Source organism: Macaca nemestrina, chromosome 9, assembly GCF_043159975.1.
Source record: "Macaca nemestrina isolate mMacNem1 chromosome 9, mMacNem.hap1, whole genome shotgun sequence".
In the NCBI taxonomy this organism is placed as follows: Eukaryota; Metazoa; Chordata; class Mammalia; order Primates; family Cercopithecidae; genus Macaca; species Macaca nemestrina.
The window spans coordinates 61948213-61975603 of NC_092133.1; the positions used below are offsets into that span (position 1 = coordinate 61948213).

At 34.6% G+C, this 27391-nt stretch overlaps 1 long non-coding RNA gene across 1 annotated transcript; it reads left to right on the top strand.

The window, feature by feature from the left end:
* The first annotated feature begins 448 nt into the window (after positions 1-448).
* Positions 449-24102, top strand: LOC139356065 (uncharacterized). Its single transcript, XR_011607446.1, has 3 exons — positions 449-615; positions 5292-5389; positions 23849-24102. It is a non-coding gene; the product is annotated as an uncharacterized lncRNA (long non-coding RNA).
* Positions 24103-27391: the final 3289 nt, after the last annotated feature.

A 27391-nucleotide genomic window follows, 5' to 3' on the forward strand; every position in this document is an offset into this window, starting at 1 on the left:
TATCACACAGGAATTTTAAACAACCATGAGTAATAGACTAAGGGCTGTAATGGAAGAGTAGGCAACATATAGGAACAGATGTGTAGTGTTATTAGAGAGATTAAAACTCTAAGAAAGAATCAAAAGGAAATGCTAGAAATAAAAATGGAAAAGTTCTGTGTTAAATTAAGTTTAGCCTAAAGCTGCTTCTTCCCATATTTTAAGTTTGACCTAAAAGTTTCTCTGTACATAGGGAACTAAAACCTAACTGGATATGTAAACAGACTGTAACCTACTCTTGTGCCAGTCACCGAGTCTTGGCCAATCAAAAGCGGCCAACTGTTCAAACCATATTCAAAAAGGGCAAATGCCAAGCTGTAACTATTCCAGCTGGTTTTGTACCTCACTTGTTTTCTGTGTCACTTTCTTTTCTCTGTCCATAAATCTTTCTCTACCACAGCGCTGAGCTCGAACCTCTCTGAGCCTACTCTAGAAAGGGAGGCTGCCTGACTTGCAAATCATTCTTTGTTCAATTAAACTCTGTTACATTTATTTGTCTAAGGTTTTCCTTTTAACATCTGTGATAAGCTCATCAATAGACTGGACATGACTGATGAAAGAATCAGTAAGCTTGAGGTAGGTCAATTGAAGCCTAGAAACTTCACAGACTTAAATGCTACTCTACAAAATTAGAAGAGGCTCTTGTTTGGACAGTTTGCGTGTGTTTTATTGGGTTTTTAGTCTTATTATTAAGTTGTTGGTATTTTTTACACCTTCTGTATATGGGTTTTTATCAAGTATATATAATTACATTTATTTATTAGAATTATATACAAATATGCACATCCACATATCATCAATATTTCCTTTCTGACTATGGCATGCTTTTTTACTTTCTCATTGGTGTCTTTCAAAGTAGAAAATTTTACTTTTAATTTTCTCTGCAATGTCTTAGAGTTTTCATTGAACACGTTTTGAAATATGTTGACATAATTTAGCCCTAATTACTTTAGGTATTTTATATCATCAACCTGAAATAATCAAAAGAGTCGAAATCCAGTTTTTTGTTTTGTTTTGTTTTTTGAGACGGAGTCTCGCTGTCTCCCAGGCTGGAGTGCAGTGGCGCGATCTCAGCTCACTGCAAGCTCCGCCTCCCGGGTTCGCGCCATTCTCCTGCCTCAGCCTCCCGAGTAGCTAGGACTACAGGCGCCGGTCACCATACCTGGCTAACTTTCTGTGTTTTTAGTAGAGACGGGGTTTCACCGTGTTAGCCAGGATGGTCTCAATCTCCTGACCTCGTGATCCGTCCACCTCAGCTTCCCAAAGTGCTGGGATTACAGGCGTGAGCCACCGCGCCCGGCCAAAATTCAGTTTTAAAGAGTTTATTTAAGCATAAAGCTAGGAATAGCCATCTGGGAGAAAACGATTCCAGAGAAATGGGGTCAGTGCTTGAAAGTTAAAAGTTAAGTTCTTGCTTATACAGGGGAACAAACCAACAAAAACATTAACGGGATTACAACATGTTTGATACAAGGTTGGCTTGGGTTACAACAAATTAGTCACAGTCTTTCTTTTCTCTATGGCTTGTTTTCTTTTCTCTATAGCTTGTTTTCATTTCCTTTCCAACTTAGAAGTGTTTATTTAACAATTCATCTTAAGATAATGTGATAACCATGAAGTTTTTGTGTGAGAAAGGTAAGAAGGAGGTTAATCTATAACGAAAGTCAACAATACTAAGTAGGATGTCTTCCCTGGTGTCCTTCAGCCATTCAGAACATTTTACAAAATAATGCATGTACGGAAGGCTTAATCTATAATCCGAGAAAACAAAGATTACACAGTTGCTTAGGTTATAGCTACCTGTCAAGTTGACTCAGTCCCCGTAAGGATTCCTTTAAGACTCAAAATCATTTAGGAGTTCCAACAGCTTAGATTTTTGAATTACTTATGTTCACAATATTTTATAAATTATAATTTGCTTTGAGTTTCCAGTTGGTTATTGCTAACATAAAGGAAACCAATTGTCATTCATATATTGATTTTTGCATCCTGAAAATTTACTAACCTATTATTGTTTGCTGTTTCTATTGTATTGACTAGGACAAATAAAATGTTGAATAGAAGTGGGTATAATTGCCTCCATTTTATTTTCCAAATATTACCAAGGAAGCTTTCATTCTTTTACCATTAGGTATGATGTAGCTGTAGTATTTTTATTGATATCTATTATCAGGGAGAGGATATTTTATTTATTCCAAGTTTGCTGAGAGTTTTCATATGAATACTGTTCATATTGTTGAATTTTTCAAGTGCTTTTTAAATGCATCTATTAAGTTAATCATTGTCAAGCAAACAGGTGTTGAAGTGGTCAATTAAGACAATGAGACAGACTGATAGTAGGAACCAAGGCTGTATTCACTTACGGTGGCAGAGTTAAGAAAGAGGTTAAAAAAGCTCTGAGTCCCAAATGTTCCATATTTTTTTCCCCTGTGGAATGGCACTAGGTGAGGGCCAGATAGGTGCAATGTATATGATGATAACTGCCTCTCGGCTGAGGAGAACTGAACAAAACCTTCTTGCCTCTTTAAGCCCCCATGGGTAGGTGGTGAGGAAGAAGAGGAAGGGCTAGGAGTGGAAACATACTGAGTTAAAGTGGAGAAATGTGCTGCAGACATGATCCCTGATAAAGAGGCCTTCATATAGTCCAAGGTTAAGAACACAGATATTCCTAGGAGTATGGCTTGGAGAGGAGAGGAAGGAGCGGAGTGGCTGAGTTTGTGACTGCAATTTCCTTCATAAAACTGCAATGCTGTGGTGTTTTATGAAGGAAAGCTTACATTCATTTTGTGGAGGAGGGCTTACATGCATTGTTTTGGTGCACAGCGTGGCATACATCCTTATAATGCATTTAAGGAGGGCAGCTTCCCGCAGCTATGCACCAAGTTTGGGATGGGGAGGGCTGACTCAAGAAGCCTGGCAGGCAAAGCCTTGTAATTGTCTATGGTTGAACATAAAAGATTACACATAGGATTTTGGCCTGGAACTAGACCCCTCAATCACAGGTTTTTCTTCTTCATTCTTTTACTTAAAACAATGATTTGGACTGGATGCAGTGGCTCACGCCTGTAATCCCAGCACTTTGGGAGGCTGACACGGGCAGATCACGAGGTCAGGAGTTCGAGACCAGCCTGACCAACATGGTGAAACCTAGTCTTTACTAAAAATGCAATTAACTGGGTGTGGTGGTGTGCACCAGTAATCCCAGCTACTCAAGAGGCTGGAGCAGGAGAATCGCTTGAACCCAGGAGGTGAAGGTTGCAGTGAGCCAAGATCATGCCACTGTACTCCAGCCTGGGTGACAGAGTGAGATTCTGTCTCAAAACAACAACAACAATGACATAAGATCATTCTTTTTTTTTCTAAAATACACATTTGAAACTTTAAGTCTCCCTCTGATTATCCCTCTAAGGACCACTTTGGCTGCATATCCCAATATTTCTATAATTTTGGGGATAATTACTCATGGTTTATATAACATACATGTATTATGTATTTTTAAATTTTATAATCTGCCTTTAAATAATATTTTAACACTTCACATAGTCTAAGGAAAGGCAGGAATGAAAACACAAATCTGTGACTTTTTTTTCAAAGTACCAATTTTCTTCTGAGAGCAGGACACCTTTTAGCTGACTTGGTGGTCCATGACATTAGGATAAATTAAATGTCAGGGTTTAAACATTGATTTATAATTCTGATCTGAATATGTGAAGGGGATATTCAGGAAGGCATCACATGCCTGAGTTTGGAGAACACAAATTTGTATTGGTACCAATGTGTAAAGTTGTGTGGTCTTCTCCAGCAGCACTCAGCAGCCTGAAAAGTAAGTGGAGAAATATATGGGGTGGGGTTGAGGAGGATGGACTGATATGGCAAAAGAAAAAGCTCAAAGATAGATGATAAAAGAGTTTGTTGAAATAACACAATTTTTTCTTTCCCTAAACTAAATGAGAAAGAAAATGAACTGATAAGACAGGTGAAGGGTTAGAACATGGGAAATTTCGTTCCACATTCAGTCTAACATTTCACACTTATTCTAGGGTAAGTGTGAAATGAGAAGAAAATTTACAAAAGAGACAGAGAGAAAGGGATAGAGAGGAAAAAGGAGAGGGAGAAAATTTAACAATGATATAAATTTTCTATTATTCTGTTTCCTTGTATAGATAAGTACTGGGTTGGAAATTTTCCATTTGCCCCATCAGATCCAATTTGCACCATTTTTTCACTGTACTCTCTGCCTTAAAATGCTAACCTATATGGAATTGCATCATCAATTGACTTCCTTGACCTTCAACTCCCTTCAAGGTTGAGACATTGAGGGTCACTAGCATGAGATCAGAAGACAGGCAGAGAGTAAGTTCAAGGTAATTACTCTTCTCAGTTCCTCCTTGCCAAGTTACAGCTCCTGCCAGGATGCCGTTTATATAGTTTTTGTCTACAGTTTCTACTACCTGCTTCCTTTCTTTGCCCCTTCATAGTAACGTTTAACAGCTTCAGGTTTGCATTATCCCCTGTTAGTTTCCCCAAAGCCTACCCATACCTTTGTAAATCATCTCCTTTTTAAATTTATACTGAACTTCCGAATTTCGGTGTGCCATCTGTCTCCGGTGCAATCTAGACTAACACACACGCACACACATGCAAGTGTGCACATACACACACAGTAATAGCATAGTGTGATGTCAAATTTCTTTCTGATATTGACTTTCCTCACTTCAAACCAGCATCTCTCTTGGATTTGTTATACAAGTTCACGGACCCATAGTGGGAAATATGGCCATCAAAGTGCTATGCTTGAATGAACAAATTGTAGGACCCTTATACCCAGCTATTATTGGTGTCTAAAATTATATCAATTACTCTAAAATCAAGTAATGAATTCAGAAAAAAATACTATTCAACAAATATTTATTTAGATGCTCAGTAGGTACCTGACACAAATTAAGAAATAAGAGCCAACATGTGTTGAATGTGGATGGTGGAGGGTAGAGGCTGTCTAGGTTCTTGGGGTCCTGAACAAAGAATTGGACAACACGCACAAACAAAGCAAGGAAAAAATGAAACAACAAAAGAAGAGATGTATTGAGAATGAAAGTACATGCCACAGGTTGGGAGCGGGCCCGAGCATAGGGACTCAAAAGCCCCATTATAGAATTTTCTGGGGCTTAAATACCCTCTAGAGGTTTCCATTGGCTAATTGGTGTACACCCTATGTAAATGGCCTAAATCAGCCTTATGTTCCTTGCCTCCAGACTCTATTCTCCTGCCTCAACTGTACTAGTGCAAGTGATTTATATGAATTACCTCTCTTGCTTCTCTCAACAACCCTGTGAAGCACATCCTGTTTCAGGTGAGTAAACTTAGAAATTTTGAAGGGAATAATTTTCCCAAAGTTGCCCAGTGCTGCTATGTGAGAAATCTGGATTTTCACTCAGTGAGTCTGATTACAGTCTTCACTATTAAGATCTTCACTAGCTTGCATCTCTACCTTCTTAAACTAATAGTTTAGAAGGATGAGATATTATACCAATAATTATACCGATTATTTAATTGACCTGATCATAAAGATATAAATGAATTGTATAGAGATTCAACAATTGTTTAGTAGAAATGACTAGCATTTAAGGAATAATGAGAGTCAAGCTGAAAACTGAAGAAGATTATGTAGGAGTTAAGCAGGTGAAGAGAGGGTGGAAGAGTATTTCTAACAGAGAAAGCCACATGGATGAATGTCTCAGGGTGGGAAGGAACTTGGCATATTGCAAGAAAAAATAAGTTGACACTGCCCAAATTATAGTTTATATATACACTGAGAAATGGAGTTGGTGTAAAACAGGCCACAAAATGTACTCATTTAGATAGAGATAGTTGTATGACAGGTTACAACCTTAAAAATAACGAAAATCTTTAGCAATTAATGATGGCATGAGACAGCAGGATGGGTTTAGCATTAAGACTCCACAAATGAGAAGTTTCGCCAACAACATTTTAAGTGAATATATTCTTAGATTACTTTGCTAAGGCTGCTGTGGCATACTAGCATAAACTGATTGGCTTAAACAACAAAATTTGTGGTCTCACAATTCTGGAGTCTAAAAGTTTGAGATCAAGGTATCTGGGGGTTGGTTGCTTCTGAAGTCTGGGAGGAAGAACTGTTCCCTGCCTCTCCCCTAGATTCTGGTGCTTTGTTGGCAATCTTTGGTGTGTAGATGCATCACCCTGATGTTCTTCCTGTGTGCATGTCTGTGTCCAAATTTTTCTGTTTTAAATAAGGGTATCAGTCATACTGACTTGAGACCCCGCCCTTATCTTAACTAACTGAATCTCCAATGATGCTATCCCCAAATAGGGCCCCATTCTGAGCTACTGGGGATTAGGATTTCGGCATATGAATTTGGAGTGGACACAATTCAACTCATAACAATATTCATTTAACGAACTGTTAGATAATCTTTCATGGGCCTCAAATGGGCTCAAACTGTGAGGCTTACTACGTTTATCTCAGTATAAAATACTGAAAAGAAATTGGATAGGTATATTCCATCAGTTATAGAGTTAGCCAATAGACAGCAATGATAGTTTATTGTCACATTTTGCCAAGCATATTGACGAATCTTGCTTTTTGTACTCTTGATGGGAATATATGAAGATTGACCAGAAGTTATCTGAAAAAAATGTCCCTCAGTGCTCATGAGTGAATCCAGAAGATTTCCTTTAAAGCTTAGGAGCTGGAGGATGGAGCACTAAATCCCAAGTGAAAGCACGTGTCTGATAGATGAGCCCTTTGATCCTTTTCTCCCTTTCTGCTGAGAGGAGTTATAGTGAAGTACTGAGGATGTATGAGCGCAATCTGTCTCTCACCCTCCTCCTCTCCATTTCTTCCATTTTAGTTCATTTTTCTTTGTGAAAAAAGACTTTGGAGAGCCTAAGCACATAGCAGGCCTTTGTGTGTGGATGTGTGCGTGTGTTTTAAATCAGAGACTTCTAGTGAGCAAGAAGTCAGAGATCACAGGTAGCAAAGCTCCCAGGTCTAAGGTATTACCTTCTCTCTGTCTTTTTTTTTTTCCCCAAAAAAAAGGCTATTGACCCTCTCTATCATAAGTCACTGCTTATTTCCTACACAGAGCTATCACAACTTTTGACAGCACAGCATGTTCAATACAAAAATGCCTGTTCTGCTATCTATAATAACTAATAGAGTATTAGTGGGATTCAGTGAAAATTAGTCTAATCTCTATGCTAAAAAAAATACATCCTAAAGTACATAAATTGCTTTTCCCTTAGTAGGTGGAAGGAAATACAGAGATATATGGAAAAATATATGATATCAAATGTGACATTTCTCACCATTTATAAGTCCTATTGTTTCTGAGAATTTTTTGCATTCATTATGTAAGGGAAAAATGAATGATAGGAAGAAAGCATATCTCAGAGTCGAAGAAATAGCAGAACATAGAAATAACTCTGAGGGGAGAATTATAAAATCAAATTTAGAGCAGGAATTAGAACAAATGTGATTAAAGTATACTGAGAAAAAGAATGCAATAATAAAAGTAATTTTAATTTGTGATCCTATTTGAGGCTTGTAGCCACATTAAATCTCCTCCTACTAGAAAAGGGAAGTAGTATGAAATTACAAAGGAAAGGGAGAATATCAGGCTAAATAACTAATGCATGCAGGGCCTAATACCTAGGTGGTGGGTTGGTAGGTACAGCAAACCACCATGGCACACTTTTACCTATGTAACAAACCTGCACGTCCTGCACATGTATCCCGGAACATAAGATTAAATTAAATTTTCAAAAAATTTGAGAGACAGATTTTTGTTTTAAAAAAAGAAATACAAGGAAAAGATCATTTAAAACTGCAGGCTTAGCTGATAAGAACACAAGGACCAATAAAATGGAGTTTTCTAATGCTTCAAACAGGTATTGTGTATGTGTATGTGTGAGCATATGTTTGTATAACATGTATTTTGTTAAGTTTGAGTCTAAGTGTGTCTTGTAGGATTGCTGAGGGATTGAGAGGGAGAAAATGTGACAACATCTAACATCATACTTGACATATAGTAAAGGATTAATAATAGAAGTCAATGTCTGGTGTTGGTCATTAGGAGCAAAAGTTTCCATTTTGACTACTCTTCCTCTTTATACTCTAAAGTTGGATGAACAAAACCTAGAAAATAACATTAGAGGAGAGAAAAAAATAAGATGCTAGATTTCTTGCTGCTTGCTTCCAAGAAATCTTAAATCTCAGAAGAAAGGGTGGTGATAGTGGTGGCTATTGTTGTTGTGTGTGCTATAAGAAACCACTTGTATGTGTTATTAGGGGAGAAAGGATAGCCTGGGCAGTGGCCTGAGAGGACAAGTAATATGAGAACACTTTATTGTCTGGAACTTTTGTTTTTTTGACTATGGATAGAACTTCAAAAATGGAATTGTGTCTTTTTTTCTTATGCATATTTTGAAGAAAACCTTTATTTTAAGAATAGTTTTCTCATGATAGATTAAAGAAACTGTGCCAGATTAAGGAAAAGGTGCCAGATAGCTGACAGGGAATGGAGCTTGCTTGGTCAACTGAAGCTATATTTGAGGAATTTTTTTTTTTTTAATTTCACTATTGATACAACCTGCCTAAATAGAACACCTCTACGTAACCCAGTCTCAGATCAGCCCTGATTACAAAGGGACAGTGACCGTTGCTAGCCGGTAATGCAAAGTAAGTTTTTAAAAGAATTCCAAACCTACATCTCTACAAAAACATTAAGGTATTTTAATTAACAATTTGCTTACACATTTGTATAACTTTCTTTCTTTGTTTTAAACTACACAGTTATGCTAAAGCATCTAACCCTCCAAGTCCTCGATATTTTCTTCCTTCTCACCCCACTCTTCGTAGCATTTCTCCGCACTTTCATCTCCCTATACCCTCTTTTTTTGACTCTCTTAGCTCTTTCTTTAATTCTTCTTGGTGAAACTCACCCTCCCGCCCCATCTTCTCGAGAAGCAGTAAGTATCCTTTCTTATAAGCCTCCCGCTTCTCATCTGAGGGTCTATCATTAGTGGAATCTGCTGTCTTCTGAGGTTAATTTTATCTCTGTTTTCTCCAATATCAAAAAATTTTTTTACCATGAATGGAAGTATTGGGAAAATTCTCTACACCAGCCTTTCTAGTCTACATCTCTCGACTAATCCTTCTTCTACATTACCAAAAAATAAAACTTAAAAATAAAAACAAAGAGACGAAAAATCAACTTCCAAATTTTTGCCAGTATAAGTAGATGAGGCTCATAACATTTTAAGAGTTACTTTTTTGTGTGGATAAAAATTCTATCTGTTAGTCTTTGGTTAAGAGAAGAAGCACTCCAGAGATTTCAAAAAAGGAAGGTTTTCATTTGTTTGGGATGTATGGTGTTATCTATCTATCATCTATCTATTATCTATCTACCTATCTAATCTATTATCTATTTATTTGGTAACATGGAAATAAGGACTTGCAAAACAATTGGAAGGGCTAGAGGAAAAATGGTTACAAAGGCTGCCATTCAACCACAATTCTTGCCTTTAGCTCTGCGATGACTGAAGAAGCCCACGTTTCTGTAAATCCCTTGTTGTCTCCCACACAGAAACAGGTTGTTTCTAAAGAAAAAGACTGATGAGGAATCTTTAATTTGCTGAAGCCCACTCTTCTGCCCCCTCTTCCTGAGAAGCAATAAGTATCCTTTCTTATAAGCCTCCCACTTCTCATGCAAGGGTCTATCATTAGAGGAATCTAACTCAGATCCCTACAAGGAGGGGCCTTAAGAAATGTACTTTTGGGCTCCCAGTGTCTGTATTACAGGGCAGAGTATAGAAGGACTTAAGTGTCATGAAGTATTGCTAACAATCTGGCAGAACCCATAATGCCACTTCCCACTTTGCCTTTTCTTCTTTGAACATCATTTTGCTATTTAAATCCCCAAAGAGATAAAATAATCCAAAATCATTGCTTAAGTCTGAGGATAAAAGGCAGATATTTTTGTATTTGTATGGTCTCAAATAATGTTCCATGGATACTTTCTCAAGACACTACAGAGGGAAAAGATCAACAAAAACGAACTAAGTAGGGAAGAAGATATAAAATCCAGGCAAGAGGATATTCACTCCAGGAATGAATAGGGAATTCTTGGATGATGATGCTGGCAAGTCCCAAGTGATACCCATGTACCATTCTCAGAAAATCACCTGTCCAGACTGAGGCAAGAGGATCATATTGTCTAGAACACCCTGTGTCTGGCCAGGCACGGTGTCTCACACATGTAATCCCAGCACTTTGGGAGGCCGAGGCAGGTGGATCATTTGAGGTCTGTAGTTTGAGACCAGTCTGTCCAACATGGTGAAACCCCGTCACTACTAAAAAAATACAAAAACTAGCCAGATGTGGTGGCGGGCGCCTGTAATCCCAGCTACTCAGGAGCCAAGGCAAGAGAATCACTTGAACCCAGGAGGCGGAGGTTGCAGTGAGCCAAGATTGTGCCACTGTACTCCAGCCTGGGTGACAGAGTGAGACACTGTCTCAAAAAAAGAAAAAAAAGAAAACCCTGTCCCTGATAAATCACATGAGGTACTTGACAAGGCCTTTTAGAGTCCTTACAGTCCTTTTGGTCATGGTTCATTTAGGGGGAAAGGTTGATACATAAGCATCTAATAAGAAAATAATTAAACTGGAGGGCAGGGTGGGGAGATACATAAGAAAGAAAATGTAATCATAGTATGGTATATATATATTAGCTGTGAATAACACCATAAGTTATTATGTATTTCATAATAATGGAAATATATAACACCAATTTGCAAATTGTGATATAAATAACATTGGGAAAATATTTAATGTGTGACTTTAATGTTGAGGGACTGATTAAGAATGCTAAGCCCTTATTTTACTTATAAGGAAGTCAACAGATAACATGTGTAATTGAAAAATCAATACATTGTATTACCATAAGTGTGTAATTTAGAAATATAATGGCAAATATCTCCTAAAATAGAAATGTATTTCTTTCTGTGAGTGAGAATGGGGCATTGGAGGGTGGTAGGTGGGGAGTGCTGCCTTTTATTATAAGACAGCACAAAGAATCTCAAAAAAAAATAATTTTAAATGAAAGAAGAAAAAACACATATGATTTTTAAAATTGTCTAGTATTTTATGATAAACTTAGAAGAATGTTTGGACAACGTGTGACTAAATTTAAAAAATAAGTTATATCAAAGATCGACTTGCTACTTGTCTGCATCTTAAAAAAGACAGTGAGAAGACAAAGTATCTGAAAGAATAAGAACCAGGTTGCATTTGTGCATATGAATGTGATACCTCCAGCACTTACTTTTGACAGCACATATGTAGCTAAAAATACAGGCATATATCTAAAGATGCTAAGCATTTCTACTGCCATATGCATATGTAACATATTCACATCAAAGTTAATTGATGTGTTAGCATTCTAAAAATAAGGACCAGATTCTACAAAATTCATCTACCTTATGTGTTTCCCACTTCTAGGCTTTAAGGCCTCACTCAACCATTTATTCATTTAAGTAATTCCTTCTCAGAGGAATACATTGTTTGGTTTGGCAATTAACACAGCAAGTAGCTTAAATAGCATTTACTCAGAACATTTTAACCTTGTACACAAGCCTCATAGAATAAAGCATTTCTGCTTCAAAAAATTAATACCACAAAGTGCTCCTTAAAAAGAGTAGTTCTATGACAAATAATGTTGAGAAACAACACATCTATGCCCTAATCTTGAATGGTAACCACAGTAGTCTTAATGCTGCCTTCAGTTTGACTTTAGACAGGTTTCTTTCTTACTACTGTTCTTTGACTTCCCTTTTATTAGAGCATTTACTTTAGATAACTTGGAATTATAAGTTCTTTCCTTGGCCCTCTGAGATGTAAATCTTCTCCCAGTCTCTTGCCAGTTTTATGAGCCAGGAATGTCTTCCTTGCCTATGAAATGTAATCATGAAGAAAGATAGAGCCTCTTTTCCTTCCAACAGATTCCAGTAAAACATACAAACAAACAAAAAAAAACAGACAAACAAAACAACAAAAATGATAGGACCTCAATCTCTTAGTCTCTGTGGAAGAGTAGAAGCCTAACTACAATAAACACCAACTAGCAAACACAGATTGTCCAAACACATTTACTGACTTCCCCCCGAAGTTTCCACCAGCATACTCCAGTGTTTAAAGACTTCTGCCTTTTCTTTTAACAGAGTTAAGTTCAATCTGTCTCCCCTATTTACATAGTCTTGAATAGAGATTCCCTTGTCTGGTTAACTGCATCTGGTGCAATATTTCTTTGAAAACATTCACAAAGAATATTGTATATTAAATGTATTGGTAAATACTGCAGAGAATAAATCCAATTGATGTTCTTTAAGTCATTGTTCCCAAACATATCACAATGAACACCTTTACTTATTTATTAATAGAAATTCCACTGCACCAGTCGTTCTCAAAGTGTGATCCAAAGACCAGCAGCATCAGTGTCATCTAGGAACATGGTATAAATACAATTTGGGGGCCTCATCCAGATCCCTTGAATCAGAAATTTGAATAGTTTGCTTGTTGTTGTTTCTCAGGATAATACTAAAGATGCTCATGTTGTAGGTCAACTTTCATGTTTCTAATGGTAATTCCCAATTCCCATTCTCTAAGGATGGGGCCCAGCAACCTGTGGTTTACCAGGTCTACCAGGTGATTCTGATACACACACACTAAACCAATACTCTTCATCATATATAGGGAAATTCAATCCTAGGTAACAGCAATAATGATATAGGAAACCAGCTAAAAAAGACCATTACTCAGTTTATTTATTTATATATTTGTTTAAATAGTTTAAATGGACACTCTTTTTTTTGTTCTAAATTTAAATTTCAGTGTAAACTTATTTACACCATACTTATGACTAAAGGCTTAATCTGAGTTTTCTCTCTAGCCTTCGTTTTTGCCATGCACCCTTCTATCCTGCTCCATATAATACACAAATAAGTTTTTATACCCTGGTTGTTCTAAAACTAATATGATAGCTGTATGATCAAGTCTCTGGAGGTGAATTGTACCCATTATTGTCAGTGCTGGAAAGTCTCAAGTCATCTTTGAGATCTTATGAAATATACAAAGCATTAGCCTATCACCTACTGCTTTCTCTCCTCTTTAAATCTCCATGGAAACTGTTTAAAGCTATTTGAAAACACATATTTAAATTTCTTGGTGGACTTACATTGTTGCTTATCTTTGCATATGAAAGTATATATATTTTTCCTTTGTGATTAAATTTAATTAATTTTTATGAATTCGGAATTACCAGTGTTTTGAAACTCCTTTCATTGGTTGCCTATCATGGGAAACTCATAAAATTTGACCAGTTTTGTTGTTCTTTCTCAGGATAATACCAAAGATACTCAGGTTGTAGGTCAACTTTCATGTTTCTAACTGTCCAACAGTTTCTAATATATAATACAACATGTTTCTAATATATAACCATATATTATATATAATAAGGTTATATATAGATACATAGTGTTCTATACCTCATTGTAAATACATATATAATATAGTATATATCATATGTAAATAAATGTAAGCTTAGCATTAAGTAATTTTGGTCTTTTTTTTTGCATTATGCCATCATGTGTCTGCTGGAATTCACAAATCTGCCAACTGGTTTTATTAGAACATATTCTTTTGTTACCAGTTTGTTAAAACAGCTGTATCAGTATCAGTAACTCTCACTGAATGGAATGTGAAATCTTTATCCCATGGGAAAGCACTTTTGGCTGAAATAGGCTAATCATTCCTATTTTCTTAGGAAAATAATGAGAAGAAATATATGTCAACCACTTACGGGTGTTCTGGATTCTTCTCTTGGAAAATACTTAGTGAGCAAATGAGCCACTCGTCAGAGATGGCTGAGGGTAAATTTTACAAGGCAGGGGATTGTCCACATGAGAGTGGCTAGAATTCCTGCTGGCCATGGACTGTGTTTGAAGAAATGTCTTTGAAGTTAGAAGCTGAAGATGCTGTTTGCAAACATTAATATAGCTCAGATTTTGGGAAATAAATGATCTCAGGTTCTCTTTTTTTCCCCTTTGTATTTTGAAGATGTTTTATGTACTGTGTTTAAAACTATGGGGACTTCACTTACATTAATGAATAGGTGAAACCAAATAATACTGATATCACTCTGACACTGATTGTCAGTGACTGTGCTGGCAAACACTTTTCTGACTTCTCAAAATTATCTATAATATCATTTGCTGTTCTATTAGTCACATAACTGCATGGAAGAAAAATCTTCTCAATGTCTAATTGCACTAGTTTACTGTAAATTACTCTTACAAAAATATTCCTATGTATTTGCCTGTGCAACTGTGCGTGTAATTGCATTTTGGCAAGGGTGCAAAACTACATCCTTTTTGAAAACGCAACCTAAGGGGTGCTTCAACGAAATACGACATTTTCAGCTTGACTCTTAGTTGAAATTTCCTTTGTACTCATAAAACTGACAAGTTGACAGCCTTGTCATCTGAGCTTTTCCAGACACAAGACAGGTACAAAACAGAAGCTTCTGGTTTTTTTCTGACACTGAACCTTTGCGGACATGCCACATTTAACAATAAAGAGAAATCTCTTGTAAGCCCCTTAAGCAAGCCCTGCTGTGGGCATGCTCATGTACCTCTCAAAGCCCATTAACCGAGTCATATGCAAATATATTCCAAAAAACACTGTTTCTATTATAACATGGAGGTGAATTTGAGGTTTGGGGGAATAATGGAAGAAAACTGAGCTGAAAGATTGCTGTCTGCATCTACTTATCAATAACTTATCAAAATGTGACAACCTGAGCAATCACCTCGTTCATGAGTGAATGGCAGCTATCTAGAGTTTTAAGTCATAACTACTAAAAAGGAAATATTCTGAAAGAGATTTGGTAAATATACAGTGCCCTTGAGAGTGCTGAAAAATTGCTTTTATTACACTATGGTATTCCAAATATGCCCTACAAGTTATTTCTCAGAATGTGAAGTGGTTTTTATGTGGATGGTTGGTTGGGGCTTTCTATGGTCTTTGTTTTCCCAGGTAGCCATTATTGAGCATTTTACAACTTTAGGCAAAGTGATTTGGCAATCATATATAGAAATAATAGTGAAAGGAGAAAAACTGTAAATTCATGATGTTTCTTTTTTCTGCCTTAATTTTGATTCTACTTTTTCATTCTTGACTTCTTCAACAACCCCATACTAAATTGCCTTTTTAATATTTTCTGCTACAACATTCTAATCCAGTCAAACATTATGAACCTAGCTTTATTCTAAATGTACCTCTCTATTTCTATCTTCTGCTTTATTTGCTCTTTTATTTATTTTGTACATTTTATTTTGACTTTACTTATTTTGTACTTTTATTTTAGAAACCCTATTTACTGCATGAAATTTAATCATTGTTGTCCAGAGAGAGCTTCCTCAGTAATCCTCACTGTATTCTCAGATTCTACTTGTATTGGATTGAATGCATGTCTTTCATTCTTACCTCATGCATAAACTTCTCAGGCCTTTTGGAAGGTGATTCCGTGACTGAAGCTTCTTTACATTCTATAATATGCATAGTACAAAGAGCAGGCATCCATATTTCTTAGTGGAGTGTTTTAAAATAGGTTTACAAGCAGTGCGATTTAATAGCTAACTATTAGGAGGGATTCTTCTGTCTAATTTAAAACTCATGAACACTAATTACTACTATTAAAGAGGGATTAAAACAAGGGCTATATGTGCTGATGCTTAAGAAGCAAAGGAATTAGGGGAAAAAGATATAGAACACCTGGTTTAGCATGTAGGCATCATGGGTGAGTTTAAAGAGTTCTGGCAACACGGGCAATGGTTATAAAATAAGATCAGTTTTAGAACCACAATAAGAACATTTTTGTTGTACAGTTATTTTCCCCAAACGTATATTTGAATATTGGAAAGAAGAGCACTGGAGGTGGGAAGAGTAGACAGGTGTATTGTAACAAATATCCCCCAGTTGATTTAGAAATATCTATTATGTATTTTCTCCCACACATTGAGAAACAATAAAATAAGAGTAGAGAGGCATAAAAAGAACAGATAAAAGACTCATTTACCCTCGAGACTATAAACATGATATTGGCAAAGTTTGTGCATATGTTCACCTTTATAATCCCTGGGCCTATCACAGCACATGTCGCACAGCTCTTGTGTAATAAATTTGTGTTGTCGAAAAGAAAGAAAAACAACACTAGTTCCACAACATATTAATAGGTGTTACATAGCTGCAAAGGGTTCTGTAGTCAGATGTATTTGGAAAGTGCTGGATTAAAGGGAACTTAACAAAATATTTCCTGAAGTCTTCTTAGAGATTTTAATATGCCTTGTGAGTTTTCAAGTGTAAGTATATGTTTTCCAAATTTACTTGACCAAAGGATTCTTTCCCTGTGTTTCTCCAGAGCCTCTAATGGAACTCTCATTCCATGAAATAAACTGTTGTCAATACCAAATTAATTAAGTAGAATTAAATTGGATTTATGTTTTTAAAAAGTCAAGCCCATAAGTAATCTATATTATACTTTAACATTAGTTATCTATCTTTGTTATTTACCAGTTTTTTAAAAAATATAATGCATCTTTTGAGAAATATAACTAAATGCAAGATTTTCTGGTTATTCCATTGTTAGTGAGGTGTGACACCTACTTCTTACCCAACCATCACCTGCAGAAATAGAGATCTTCTCTACAAAATTCTATTTTATGAGCTGAGAGAATAAGGCTTTTAAATAACTTTGCTCTTGTAGCAGAGCTTGGACTAGAATCTGGGTCTCAACCACCAGTGGGTCTTCATATATACACTTTGGTCTTATATTTCAGAATCCTCTTCCTAATAGGGCCATTGATATGGGATTAGTAACTTTGAAGCTTTATTCCATGTAAGCAAAACTTAAATATGTTAATAATTAGGAGACATTCCTATCACTAATTACAAAAGAAACAATCAATTCATATTGCCAAGTGTTGGATTAGCCTAAGTAGAATTATTACTTCTGGGTCTGCTTTCAGCTTGAATAATTTACTCCATTAAATTACTGAAACAGAAATCCTTTCGTTTACATCTATCAAAGAGAGGAGAAAAATAGTGATAGAAATGTTAATGGCTTGAAAGAAATTTTAATGTTTTCTTATAGAAAAAAACCACATCATTTTGAAGTTCTAAAAGCATATTAAATATTTAAGTATCAGAGTCTGTCAAAAGTCAAATTAATGATAGCTACCTCCAAACGTGATATATTCACTTTGTACAACTTTTCAGTTTTTTAAAAAAAAAATCATTATGAATCCATAGATTATTAATTAAAAAATTTAAATCCACAAAGGTAAAGAAAATGGTGTTAAAACAATGCCATATACTATGCACTTTACCAATACCAATATAGGTATAATCGTGTTTCACCTAACACATACATTCTCTTATCACTGAAGTATTTTGTAGAAAATCCCAAGCATTATTTTATTTCAACCATAAATACTTTAGTAAGTTACAGTTTTATGTAATGTATGAGTTACAATAAATGCAATCGTTATTTTCACTACCATATTATTTTTGTGTTGAGTTCAGTTTTAATGGAGCCCTTCTCAAGCTGCCTCCAGTGTTTTAAAATGGCTCATCTCTACTTTCTTCTGGGGCATACTATTTCCTCGCAGAATGACAATTATGTGTTGCCCTTGTCTTTTTAAATTAAATTATTTTATTTGGCCGGGCGCGGTGGCTCAAGCCTGTAATCCCAGCACTTTGGGAGGCCGAGACGGGCGGATAACGAGGTCAGGAGATCGAGACCATCCTGGCTAACACGGTGAAACCCCGTCTCTACTAAAAAATACAAAAAACTAGCCGGGCGAGGTGGTGGGAGCCTGTAGTCCTAGCTACTCAGGAGGCTGAGGCAGGAGAATGGCGTAAACCGGGGAGATGGAGCTTGCAGTGAGCTGAGATCCGGCCACTGCACTCCAGCCTGGGCGACAGAGCGAGACTCCGTCTCAAAAAAAAAAAAAAAATTTATTTTATTCTTACATTTAGCAGAAATTACGCTAAGTTTCTGGTAACTGAAAAGAAATTTACCACATTTTTGAGAGGTTTGGGCTAAGGAATGGGTAAGAGCCTCTGCTTACATCTTATTCAAAATTTAGGTCCTGGTGGCTTAAAAATCGCTCAATTACCATTGTTGATTGTATTTTTTAAGATTATTTGAAATAAGCCAAGAAGTAGGCCAAAGAATTCTAAATTCTTTCTGGAAGTAACAATTGTACAAAATCTTTAACCCAAAAGTTGGTGATTTAATTATTTATTTTGTCTTCCAGAAGGACCTATATCTCAAGGTAACCAAATAACTGTAACTAATAAGAAATAGTTTTTGTTTTTTACAAAAGAATCACATATAGTATAAATACAATAAAATATTTTTTAAATCACTACTGCCCTTTATTATTAAATAATCTATTCAAGCTAATACCATTATACGAAAAATTAACTCAGAACTGAGTATTCACAGTCCACTAAAGAGTAAGCTGGTGTGATATAAAGCTTTGTAATGGAGGAATTAGACTGTAACTATCTGAACCTCAAAATTAATTTTATCTGAATCAATAGAAAATAAATGACACATGTATACTGATGTGATACAATATGAAATACTTAGCTTCATCTCTAAGTTATTCTTGCCTAATATTTTAATCTGAATTTAGTCAAGTCCATAGATCTAAATTTCCTTTTATAAGAAATGCAGGGAATAGAGGGGCGTGTAAATACCACCAGGATACATTTGCTAAACCTAAAAGAGAATTGGTATTTTCCTCCCAACAAGTTCATGACTAAAATGTAAAAGAATGGGAATGGATTTTCTACATTAAAGATTTAAGAAACAATATCTAGCCCTCTTTCCAACAGCTCACTTTGTAATTTTATTTATTTATTTATTTTTTTTTTGAGACGGAGTCTTGCTCTATCTCCAGGTCGGAGTGCAGTGGGGTGATCTCGGCTCACTGCAGCCTCCAACTCCTGGGTTCAAGCAATTCTCCTGCCTCAGCCTTCCAAGTAGCTGGGATTACAGGTGCGCACCAACACGTCTGGCATTTTTTTAATTATTATTATTTTTAGTAGAGATGGGGTTTCACTGTGTTGGCCAGGCTGATCTCAAACTCCTGACCCCAGGAGATCCACTTGCCTTGGCCTCCCAAAGTGCTGGGATTACAGGTGTGAGCCATCATGCCCAGCCCAGCAACTCACTTCAGAAGCACACTTCAGAGACAATTAGGAGATTTAGAAAATTCAGGAAGATGAACTGAGCATTAGATGATATTAAGGAACTATTGTAATTTGTGGGTATGATAATTCATACTGTGATTTGGGGGAAGACGTACTGATGAGTTGGTGATGCATACTAAAGTGGAATGACACTTCAAGACACGACACTTCAAGAAAAGTCATGAAGCAAAACTGACAAAAATTATAATTAGTGCTCGTATATGAGAGTTTATTTTAATTTCTTTTCTAACTATAAGTAAAATTTAAGTTTGCATTAAAAAGAGGCTTCTAAAAAGATGTTAGTTAAGATACCCTCTTACTTTTAGTGGTTCTCATTCATGTCTGTTTATTAGCTCACTTGGGAAAGTTTAGAACTAACTGCACAAATTAATCATGGTAGCTGAGCATGGGCCTTGAACATTAAAAATAAATCCTCAGATGATTCTAATGTATATCAAGAGTAGAGGATGATATCTTTCAGATGTGAAAACTGACTTTCTTGATAGAGCATAGTCAAGAGTAGGCTGAGAGATCATTTAGATAGTAGTCTACTTTTTGAGCCTTCTCCCCCTACGTGCGGCAGATAGCATTCAAGCACACAAGTTTATTCCAGGTGCCATGTGACACATCAACCTCCAATTGTGTGTGCTGCTGGGGAAGGAGCCTGATGAGGAGTGGAGGGTGGTATCTTCTATACTGCCTGATGTATCAGAAAAGCAAGGAGAGTCCTCAACCCTAACTACAAATTCACTTTCAGATCACAAACCATGCCTCATGCAGTTGGGTATTCAAAGTAATAAACTCTGACCAATTTGCTTTGTTTCTTCAAGGATGCAGATTTAACATGTAATTCAATGAGATTTCAATCTCTGTACTTAAGTTTTTGTGGAATTGCAATAGCCAAGTAACACAAGTTAGTAGAGGAGTAGAGCACATAAAGAAATAATTTTCATAAAATGTATTAAGTCTTTAAATTATTCATGGGGTCTTTCAGAAGAAAGTGTTCTGTATGAATTCCATTATAAGGGATTGTATAACAGAGGCTTCACAACCACTGGAAGGCAAAAGGAGTGAGGGTCAAATAACTTGCTATTAACTATTTGAGTTCACAATGTGAAAGACACTTCAGTGTGTCAGAAAAATTCAACTGTTGCTATATTTGTGGTTTGCACCTGGGCTGCAGAGTAGAATCATCTTGGAGACTCAAGTGAGTGACTCTCAAGGGAAATCACTGGAAGGCACCCCATAACTCTCAGGTTGCAGTACCAGGGTGTGTACTTCTCAAGAAGCACACCTAAAATCTACAGATCCCATACCTGTTCACCAATGTCTCTGCAACTGCTCCAGGAAATAATGTGCTGTCTTTCCATTCCACTTTCCAAGTCTCAAGTGAATTTCTCTATTGACAAACTTAACCTGGAAACATGGGAAGGAGGTTCTGTGAACTGTTGTCCTTGGTTTCTTCTTGATCATAATAAAGGAATTGGGAACTTAAAAAGGGAGGATGAGGTGGTCACCAAATTAGCAACAGATAATTAGGTGCAAAGTGCTAAAATGTTGATAATTATTTGTGGTTGTGGTAGAAACACAAAAAATAAGTGGGAAAGTACATTAAGATTTTCTGAAACCACATTTTAAATAAATCTAGAAAGAAGAGCAGATGAAAAAAGGAGGAGGTTACAAAGGTAGAAATTTGACATCTGCAAAATAAAAGAAGCACTGCACTGGTTTGTAAGAATCAGCAATTTATTTTTGTTTTGTTATTTGTAATATGTTATCTAGATGTTATTTTTATTTTAAGTATTTTATTGAGATGTTATTTTTATTTTAAGTATTTATTCTGTATTATATTAAAATTTTATAATTTTCATATACTAAAATTTCCTATAACTAAAATGTAATTTTTATAAATTTATATAAACATTATCCAGTTCAACATAAAGAATATTTTTATTACCATGGGAAGTTGACTTGTGCCCTAAAAAGTCAATCCACTCTTCCACAGAAGCAGCTGCCATTCTAATTGTTGTCATAGATAAGATTTGTCTGGTCTTTGAAAGCTTCTATGTGATATTAAGTAGGATGTAATCTTTGTATGTGGGTTCACTCAACATAGTGTTTTCACATTCTTGTTATAGCTGTCTTGTTTTTTATTTCTGTGCCATATTCTATTGTACAACTTGCCAAAAACACAGATGGTTATTTAGGTTGTTTCAAATTTAGAGCCATTACAATAAACCTTCTGTGAATGTGGCTATATATATATTCATTCATATTGGTATATCTAAGAATGGAAGTGTTGAATCATGAGACAGACAATGTTTACTTATTTTTAGAAACCAACAAAGAGATTTCCAGTGTGGTTGCACTATTTTATACTCTCACTAATATACGTTTCCAACTGGACACAATTTTTGCTCATATTTTGTGGTGTCACAATTTTGTCATATAATTTTAGCCATTCAGGTGGATGTAGAGTAGTATTTCATTGTGCTTTCAATTTTAATTCCTTGATAACTTTTGAAGTTATATGATTATTGACCATTTTCTCTGTGAAATGCCATTTTAAATGTATATATCTTTTTATTATTGATTTGTAGGAGTATATGTAATATGTTTTAGCTATAAGACTCTTGACTGATAAATTCTTTCAAAATTTTCTTTTCCAATCTGTGACTTATTATTTACATGTCATTAATGCTGGTTCTTGATGAAGAGAAATTTGCAATTTTGATAAAGTCCACTTAATCTTTTTAATTTTTGTTTTCAGATTTTGTGTCCTAAGAATTCTTATTTTACCCTCACAATAGTGGGGATATTCTCCAATCTTTTTTCTAGATGTATTTTTAACTTTCATATGTATACCTATGATTCATATCAAATTTATTTGTATGTTATGATTTAGTAGACAACAAAATTTCTTCAATATAATATCTAGTGGTTCAAACACGTTTTATTGAAAACTTTTTCCTTTGTTTGTTGAATTATCCTGATGTTTTTGACAGTATCAATTGACAATATATGTATGGGTTTATTTTGTTTTCTCCTCTTTTACACCAATAATTTTGCCTGTCTTTATGCCAATATCCATTGTATTAATCATGATAACATTTTAATAAATTTTGAAATCAAACAGTATTGGTTATCATATTTGTTTCTCTACTTCATAATTCTTTGGGGCATTCAAATCTTTACATTTCCATACAAATTATTTTTCTTTAAATTTTGTCAATTTCTGTGACAAGTCTAAGGAATTTTGATAGGGATTGCATTAAATCTATAGATCAATTTTGGAACAACTGACTTCTAAGTAACTGCATCTTCTAATCTATGACATATCTCTTGATATTTGGGTGGTGTTTAATTACTCTTATCAATATTTTATACTTTTTAGTTTAAATATCTTGCATATCTTCATCAAATATATTAATGTTTATTCAATATTTTATTATAAATGATGCTGTTTGTGTAAATTTAGTTTTGTTTGAGTTGCCAGTATGTAAATCAATTTATCTTTTCTATATTAACTTTTATTCAACTGCCTTTTAAAATATACTCATTAGTTTAATAGTTTGTTTTTATTTATGTTCCTTTGAATTTTCAATGCACACAATGATGGCATTTGCAAATATGGACAATTTTATAACTTTTTCAATGTTTTTTTAATATTTATTACGCCATTGACCAGTACTTCCTGTGAAATAAAAGAAACAGGTGTGAACATTTTTATTTGTATCCGATTTCAGGGGTGAATATTCAACATTTCACAAATACTTTTGAAAGTAGATGTAGGCTTCTTTAGATATTCTATGGCAGATTTTATTTTCTAAAGAAAGCTTTAACAATATCTATTTTATTACATGCTTTCTAGAGTCAAATTCTGCCCTCTCCTCGACCCCGTCCCCACCAGCAAATTTGGTCTGGGTCTAGGTTTGGTATTTGCTTGAACAGTAGAATGTGGTAGAAGTGATGTTTGGGGACATTAGAGATTGTGTAGCTTCTGCCTGAATTTCTTGGAGTGCCTACTTTCCAGATACTCAGAACCCATCCACCATGGTGTAAGAAATCAAGCTACATGGCTAGGCTGTGTATAGGTACTTCGATTGACAGCACCAACTGAGTTTTCAGTCAACAGTGACAATTAACTGCCAGTCATGTAACATGGGCACTTTGCACATAATCAAAAGTCCTCAGATGACTAACAGCAACCACATAAAAGACATTAAGAACTGTCTAGAAGAGGCCATGAAAATAATGTGAGATAACTAGGACATAAGCTTTAATAAACTTAGGCTGTTCTTTTTTAATATTTACTTTGCTGAGAGTTTTCATTTTAAAAGAGAGATACATTTTATTAAATGTGTTTTATTCTTCCATTGATAACTTTTTATTTTATTCCTTTGTTAAGATAAAGAATTATGTTGATTGACTTTAGGTCTTTTCTCTTTCCAGATGAATTTTAGAATCAACTTTTCAATTCTGAGGAAAATCCAACTTAAGTATTGTGATTTTATCAGATCTATAGACCAATTTAGAAAGAATTGGCTTCTCATCACAAGATTAAGTCTTCTGATACACAGAAGATATATAGCTCTCCACTTATTTGCATGCTTAATTTTTTTCAGTAACATTTTATTCTTTTCAATGTAAAAATCTTTCACAACTTTTGTTAGAAGTATTTCTAAATATCTTCTATTTTGATGCTACTGTAAAAAGTGTTTCTATGTCAATTTCTTGTTGTCATTGCTAGTAAATAAAATATAATTCATTTTATGTTATAATATTTTATCCTGCAAGGTAGTAAACTCATTTATTTGTTCTAGTATGAATATTTTATAGATTATATCTAATTTTCTCCATAGACTGTAATATCACTTGTGAATAAAGACTATTTTACTTCCTTTGCAATATGAATGTGTTCTATTCATTTTTCTTGTCTGATTGCACAGGCTAGAACCTCTACTCAATGTTGAATAGAAATGAAATGAGTGAATATTCTTGTCTTGATTATGATCTTTTAGGGAAAACATTGAATTTTTCATCAAGTATTATGGTAGTTACAGGTTTTACAAAAAGTCTACTATCAGACTGTGAAAGTTTCCTTCTATTTCTTGTTTGCTGAGGGTGTTTTGTTGTTGCTGTCGTTTTGTTTTGTTGTTTTTATCAAACATTCATTTTTGATATCATTTCATTTTTCAAATAAGTTTCCTGCATTTACTAAGTTAATTATATAGATTTTGTTTTTTAGTTTGTTAAACTAAATTCAACATGTTATTGAATTATATTGATCAATTTTTAATGTCAAGCTAACTTTGTATTGCTTGGAAAATACCCAGTTGTTCATGATGTATTTTTTTATATATATTGTTTGATGTGTTTATTGACATTTTGTTTGTAATCTTTGCATCTATGTTCATGAAGGGTATCAATTTGAACTTTTCTTTTTTCTGTTTTACCAGGTTTTGGTAACATTTTAATGCCGACCTCATTGAATGAGTTAAAAAAATTCCTTGTACTTCAAAGTTTGTGTAGAATTGATATATTCCTTCAGTATTTTATAGAATTTGCCAATGAAGTTATTTGGGCCAGAGATATTTGGGGAGCAGAATAGTTTTAAGTATGTAGCCAACTTTCTTAAAAGATATGAAGTTCTTCATAAATTTTTCTTTAATGAGCTTGTTAACTTAGTGCCTTTCAAGAAATTTGTTCATTTAGTCTGTTTTCAAATTTGTTTTCATATAGTTGATATTAATTTTTCTTAAGGTTTTTTAATATCTTGAGGGTCTATTATTTTTCTTCCCTGATATTGATGATTTGTGACTTCGCTCTCTCCTTTTCCTAAATGTATTTAACTAGCTAGAAATGTATAAATGCTACTTATTTTCTAAAATAGTCACTGTCAAGTTTTCAAATTTTTTTCTCTATTGTTTTCATGTTTTATGTTTGATTTTAGTGTGATCTATTTTATTTCTTTTGTTCCTACATAATTTGGTTTCATTTTCTCTCTTTCTAATTTCTTATGGTAGAAGCTAAATTATTTCTTGAATTTTTTTAATATAGATGTATGGTGATATAACTATATTCCTCAGTACTCTCCTATGGCAACTCACACATTTTCTTCTTATGTGTCAATTTTCATTAAGTTCAAAATGCTTTTTAATTTCTTCTTCTTTTTTTCTTTTTGGAATTTGACTCATGGCTATTTGTATATCCATTCATTCTCCAAAGGTATTTCTATTGATTTCTAATTTAATTCCATTGTTTTCAGAAAACATACTTTTTATATCATGGATCATTTTAAATTTACTGAGGGTTTTTTTATAGCCCTGATTATGTTCTGTATACATGTAAGAAGAATCTGTATGCTGCTGTTGTTGGAGACAGAGGTAAGTTTAGAAATGTCAACAGGTAAATTAAGTAGTTTGTTAACAATGTCGTTCATTGTTTATATCTTTATTGAGTTCGTTTCTACTTTTCTATCAGTTATTGAGAAAGGGCACTGAAATCTCTAACCATGATTGTGAATTTGTCTGTTTCCTTTGCAGTTTGTCAATTTTTGTTTCATTTCTTTGGAAGTTCTGTTATTAGGTACATAAACATTTAGAATTCTTATGTCATCTTACTGAATTTGTCTGTTTTCTTCCTGAAATCACATTTATTTCTTACTGGTAATATTCCTTGCTCTAAAATCTACTTTGATTAGTATTAATAGCACATGGTATATCTTTTTCTCATTTTACTTTAACCTATATGTATCTTTATACTTAAAGTGATTTTTTTTTTTCTTTTTGTAAACACGACATAGTAGGGTCTTACTATTTTATGTCATAGTATCTGTCTTTCAAGTGGGACACTTAGACTCTATACATTTAATGTGGTTATTAATTTAGTTAGGTTTAAATTTATATTGTTAGTAATTATTTTACATCTTTCCCATCAGTCTCAGCCCCCTTTTTTCTCTTTTCATGGCCTGCTTTTGGATTAATTATTTTTCAATGGTTCTGTTTTATCCTTTTTTTAAATTTGCTACCTTTTTGGTTGATGTTTTTTAATGATTGTTTCAAGATTTATGGTTATACCTTTTACTTAGTAGAGTCTTTGAAGTGATATTATAAAATTTCATGTATATTATAACAAACATAATACTATACTTCAGTTCTTTTATTCCCCCTTCCCGTCATGAATTTCACCTTTATATATATGTAGACTCCACACTACATTTTTACTATATTTTAACAGCAAATTATATTTAAAACTATTTAAGTAAGAAAAATTTTTATATATTCAATTGCCATTTCTGGTGCTCTTAAGCTCCTTTGAGAAAATGCGGACTTGCATCTGATATCATTTTGATTCTGCCTGAAGAGCTTTCTTTAATATTCCTTATAGTATAAATACGCTGGTGATGAATTTTAAGTTTTTGTAAGTCTAAAACTGTGTTCATTTTGCCCTCTTTTATGAAAAAAAATTGTTTTACTAGGTATATAATTCTATATTTTAAAAGTTTCCAGCTGGGCACAGTGGCTCACTCCTGTAATCCCAGCACTTTGGGAGGCCGAGGTGGGCAGATCATGAGGTCAGGAGTTCAAGACCAGCCTGACCAACATGGTGAAACCCTGTCTCTACTAAAAATACAAAAATTAACTGGGCTTGGTGGTGCACACCTGTAATCCCAACTACTCAGGAGGCTGAGCCAAGAGAATTGCTTTAACCCAGGAGGTGGAGGTTGCAGTGACCCAAGATTGCGCCATTGCACTCCAGCCTGGGTGGCAGAGTGAGACTCCATCTCAAAAAAAAAAATGTTTCCTCCTAATGCTTCAAACATATTGCTCCACTCTTTTGTGTGCATTATTTTCAGTGATAAATCTGCAGTTATTTTTTATCTTTTTTCTTTTGTATGCAGTGTGTCCTTTTTTCTAGTATCTTTAATATTTATTATCAATGGATTTGAGCCATTTTAATTATGATGTCATAAAATATATAAAAGTTCATGTA